The sequence below is a fragment of the Desmodus rotundus genome, chromosome 3 (assembly GCF_022682495.2).
Source record: "Desmodus rotundus isolate HL8 chromosome 3, HLdesRot8A.1, whole genome shotgun sequence".
In the NCBI taxonomy this organism is placed as follows: domain Eukaryota; kingdom Metazoa; phylum Chordata; class Mammalia; order Chiroptera; family Phyllostomidae; genus Desmodus; species Desmodus rotundus.
In genome coordinates, this window is record NC_071389.1 from 110,866,181 (window position 1) to 110,871,746 (window position 5,566).

Consider the following 5,566-nt stretch of genomic DNA (forward strand, 5'->3'; position numbering starts at 1 on the left):
AGACAATATGAGAAAAAACTATAAGCCACTCTCACTTAGGAGCAAAGAAGCAAAGTTTTAAATGAATTATTAAGAAACTGAATCTTGCCCTGTCCAGGTGGCTCAGTTGGTTGAAGCTTCATCCTGTACACCAAAAAAAAAAAAGAAAGAAAAAAGATTACAGGTTTAATTTCCAGTCAGACCATACACCTAGGTTGCAGGTTCAAGTCCCAGCAGGGGTACGTACAGGAGAAACTTTTAAAAATCTACATCAACTATTACAGTTATTAGTGAAATGTTAGAATTACTTTCAAACTTAGGAAGGAGGTGAGGATGCCTCAGTAAAAAAACGAAAGGAATGATGATCAGAGAAATAAAATTGCCATTATTTCCAAAAGTCTGGTTATCTACGTAAAAAGCCCTGAAGAATCAAGATGTTTTTAAAAAAAGAAAGTGAGAATTAATACAGAGGAAAGGCCTGCCGTGGGTTAGCAGCCGCCCCTCCTCTGCCTGGCAAGCCTGTTGTGGCTGCTCTGCCCTCATCCCTACCCTCCTCCTGGACCCCTCCTCTCAGCAACAGAGCCAGATTCCAACTGTGCCTGCAGAAGACCGACTGGACAGGGAAGGGTGAAGGCCACCTTCCCACCCTGCAGAGCGGAAATGAGGGGATGATGAGCAGTACTGGAGGGACCTGTCCTCTGCTGGTTACAAAAGTTGCCGATGATGTAGAATTCGGAGTCTGGCCTCAGGACCAGGGAGGGCCCTGCCCACTGCCCTCAGTGGGTCACTGACATGGCGTGGGTGGAGAGCCTCAGAATGTGAGTGTATCGGGAGAATCGGCAGAACTCTCGCTGCAGCCGTGGAGTCGGCACGGACTCTGTGGAGGGACCCAGGCCGTCAAGAGCCCTCCTCTCTCTGTCTAGTGCACCGCCTTGCAGTTATGTGCTCACCTTCCCGACCTTTCCGGTGCCAGGAGGCTCCTCAGACCACAGCAGCAGCCACCTGCCCGTGCTGGTCGTCACCTGGAAGCACAGCACGCTGCAGTGCAGGGCGCCAGCACGCAGGCCACCAGCCCACCAACCCACTTCAGCCCCATGCGACCTGCCAGGCCTTGGCCACATCAGTCATCTGCTGTCCTCCCCCACCTCTCTGTATTATTAAGGGACTGATGGGTGGTATTGATGGGCAGTTAACGAGATTTTCACCCCTGTCAAGTCCAATCAGCCCTGTTACTTCCCTGAGCAGCTACAGCAGCTGGGAAGCCACGTGCGCTGGGCCATCGGGGAGCAGGCATGTGAGGGCTGGAGTGGTAGGGAGAGAGGCGGGCAGGCCCCCTCTGTCTCAGAGCAGGGGGAAGAGGGCCAGGCCCAGGGTCCGGAGGGCTATGGAGGGTCAGAAGTGGTGAGGTCGTGGGAGACAAGCAAAGGGCTCAGACAGGGAGAGCACCAGCGAGGCCTCCCCTTCCTAGAGGCTGAGGGACAATGCTCTGGTGAGGGGCCACACCCCACCCTCAGAAAGGGTGATCCTTGTACTTAAGGAAGCCAAGGACCCACATCAGGTACCTACTGCTGCTGACAAATTACTCCCAAACCCCATGGCTTAAACAACAGTATAAATTGTTTCTCTCTCACCGCGGAGCAGTGATTCGGGGCCCACCTGCCTGGGTGTTCTGGCTCAAGGCCCCTCATAAGGTTGCGGTCACTGTCAGCCAGGCCTGCAGTCATCTGAAAGCTCGACCGAGCCTGGAAGATCCACTTCCACAGTGGTAACTCACCTGGCTGACCAGTTGGTGATGGCTCAGCTCCTTCCACGTGGCCTCTCTATCGGGCTGCTTGAGTGTGTCTGTGGCATGGGTCGCTCTCTCTGGCTGCCCCCAGGACCAGTGATCCACGAGTTCAAGGTGCTGAACTCTTAGTGCCTCTGTGACGCCACTGCAGGTGTCCCTCTCCTCCTCCCCCACATGCACTGAGAGTCAGGGCATCAATAGTGAAGGGGGCTGACAGGGTTATCCAGGGACCTCCCTCTGTGTTTCGCCAGTTTAGGACAAGGTGCCAGCCTGTCAGTGAACCCCGCCTCACCCTCTGATTATGACACTCCCCACAAACCCCAGTCCTTCCTCCCGAATCCATCCCTCCCTCCTTCAGGCCTCCTAACAACCTATGTCCCTCTAGCTACCACATGATTTTGTTCCTTTCTCTTGCCCCCAATCTCATGCCCATACCCTTGTCCCTCACCTCGGCAGCTAGGGTCTTACGAGGCTGACAGGCTGCGTGGCTTACTTTCTCTTTCTCTCTGTGAGAGCGGGAGGAGTTCTGATCTGAGGACGAAGACCTGCATCCCTGGGCAGCACTGGGATGGCCCAGAAGAGCGCAGCTGGTGCTTCCTGTCCACAGGGTCAGCAGATATGAGACCCTGGCCTGAAGTTAGGGTCAACCAGAAGGTGGCCTGGACCTGGAGGGAGGTTAGTAAGGTGAGCTGGAGGTGAAGCCCGGGCAATAGCTGGAGGCCCCAAACCAGAGCCAGGCCCTCTTTTGTGGGGCCCTGCATAGAACGGGGTGGGAGAAGTTATAAATGTGGGGTGCCACACTAGATAGGGAACAATTTCCCCTGGTCGTGCCCTTCCAACCTAATACATACAGACCACAATCTTGCACGGGGAAAGTGCATTCATCAGGGGTTGGGGCTTCAATCTCAGCAGAGTTCAAGGCCCTCTTCAGCTCCCTGAGCTCTCCTGGCCTGGGTGCTGAGAGTAGAGGGGAGTGGAGCATACCTGAGCTGACCCCTCAGCTCCCACCAAGGTAACCCACACCCTGGATGAAGGAGGGGCTCCCAGCTGAGACAGGAGGGGAAATGTCCAAGCCCAGGTTCAGCCTTATCAAGGGAGATAGAGGGAAAAACCAAGGTGAGTGGTTGGCGGCTGCAAACCCCAAGACACCAGCGCCTTGGAGAGTCAGATCCACAGGAAGCCCAGCCTGGGAGTGGGTGGGGGGGGGGAATCCCAGGAGGAGCTCAGGTGCGGAGAAAAGGGGAACAGTCTTAGCCTCACAGATGGAGAAGCCAGTGCCACAGTCAGATCACGTGCTTTTGTCTAAAATAAGGGGAGGGGGGAATGGCTCCTAAGCACATGTGGACGAACTGGTGGAGTTGGGAGGCAGAAGTGATCCCAAACATCAGAAAAACCAACCAAGTTCTTTGTGGCTTTACCATCTGTTCTGCCATCCACTCTGCCAAGGGTGGGGTGGGGGGCCACGGTGGCCTGACACTTCCTTTGGGAAAGGGAAGAGCCTGGGTGGGAGGGGAAAACTGACCAGATTCATAAATATCAGAGGGCCTGCTGAGTGGATGCCCACACGTGAACAAGACAGAGCTGGTGGCTGTCCTATGACTAACCCCTGCCCAGGCACGGGGACCCCTGAGACTTCTGGCCTTCCGTTCCCTTCTGCTCGAGCAAGGGCTCTGGTTCCTGCCTTGCCCCACTCCTCAGTCCATCCCCTAGGGTACAGGTTATGCATGCAAATGCCTTGAGACACGAAAGTGTGAAAAGCTCAGGTGTGGTAATTGGGAGTGGTGGAGCCTGCAGCAAACTGCAGAGTACCTAAAGGCATACACTTAAAAAAATCGTCTTTATGTATAACATGCTGGCCAAACAAATCATAGCTGCCAGATGAGGCCTCTGTCCATCAGTAAGAAACTCAGCCGAAGAGGCGAGACGAAACAGATCCCCAGTTTAACCCCACACCTGCCCTCCTGCTCTGCGTGCACACACGTGTATCGGTGCTCTGGGCACCTCAAAGAGCCAACTTGCTGCTCCTTGCCCGTGTTGTGGACCCAGGATGAGTGGGCTCGTATGAGCTGTGAAGTTGGCCCAAAGTCCCTCTCCCTGTTTCCTCCAGCCCCAAGCAGCGCCATCCAGATCCCATGGACCCACAAGCCTTGGCAGCTCTGTACTGTGTGCTGGGGCTGGAAGACACGCTGCCTCCAGCAGTCCCTGGGCCAGAGCAGAGACCTGCTAGACGGGCTGTGTTTAAAGTTAGGGGATCTGGTGGACTGATGTGGGGTGAGGAAGGTGGGAGGGGACAACGGTGTCTGTGAACAGTGTGCCGGGACAGGGAGACGGAGATTCAGCGCCCCGTGAGCTGGACAGAGCTTGTGCCCCACCAATGTGCAGAACTGCCCAGAACAGAAAATGCTCTTCTCCAGGCTGACAGAGCCGGGGTGACACAGCAGGGCACACTGTGGGTAGCAACAGGTAGCTGAGAAGCCTGGCTCGCCGCCCACACGTCCTCTGCAGCTAGCTTCCCCAAAGCAAGCTGCTTCTCTTGGGGAGCCCCACCAGAGCCATGTGGAGAAGGATGAGGGAAGCATTTGTATTCCAGAGAATGAAAGCTTACACAGGGAAGGACAGCTGCTCAGCTTGTTCATCCATCCTAAGGACAAGGGGTCAGGGAGGTTTCCTCCAGTTTGTAAATGGGCGCTGAGACGATCTGAGGCCGGGCCTGGGGAGGACGCACTGCTCCTGTTGACCACCAGGCGGCAGCAGAGAGCACCGTGCCTGCCCCAACTCAGGCTCCCCAGCCTCAGTGAAGAGAGTGATCTGAGTCAGTTTCTCTCCATCCCTTCCTCCTGTACCTCGTTCTTGACCCCCTGACTAGTCCAAGAAAGGTGAACACAGGTGCATGGAACAGTACAAAGGGATGTAAAAGGGAACTGTGCCCAGTGTGCCAGAGTACCTGCTCTTAGAAGCTGAGAAGCACCTGCATATCTAGGCAAAGGATGGTGAATGATCAGGGGATGGCCTGGGGCTATCAGAGATGGACCTCACCCTGGCTAGACCATAGATTTTTCTTATTCCGGCCACTGGGGACTGTCTCTGGGTGACATCTACCCACACATCAGTCCCCACAGGGGACTTCCTTCCAGCTCTCATGTCCTGACCCAGGAAACTATCCTGAGTGCCCCCCCCACCTCCACACCCTCTCCTCGCTTCTCTCTGAACACAACCCCTTCCTTCCCCCTCCAGAAAGCCTTCTCCAGCCAGGGAAGGACCTGTGTGACCTGGTAGGAGCAAGGGGAAAGGAGCAACACACCCACACACCCTCCCTCTCTGTTTGAGACCAGGGGGGTTTGGCAGACCCCAAAGACTCCCCTGGGGGAGGAAGACAGAAAGTGGCAAGAATGAAGTGTTCAGCCCTGGCAGGGTGGCTCAGTTGGTTGGAGCATCATGCCATACATCGAACGGGTTGCAGGTTTGGTCCTCAGATACCCAGTCAGGGCACCTACTAGAGGCACCCAATCGATGTTTCTCTCTCAACCTCTCTCTCTCTTCTCTCTCTAAAAGCAATAAAAACATATCCTCCAGCCCTGGCTGGTGTGGCTCAGTTGGTTGGAGTGTTGTTCTATAGCCGAAGTGCTGTGGGTTTGGTTCCCAGTCAGGGCACATACCTAGGTTGTGCCCCCAATCGTGTGTACAATCCTGGGTCCAGGCGCACATGGGAGGCAGCCAATCGATGTTTCTCTTTCACATCGATGTATATCTATCTCCCCCTTCCTCTTTCTCTAAAAGCAATGGAAAAAAAATGTCCTTGGG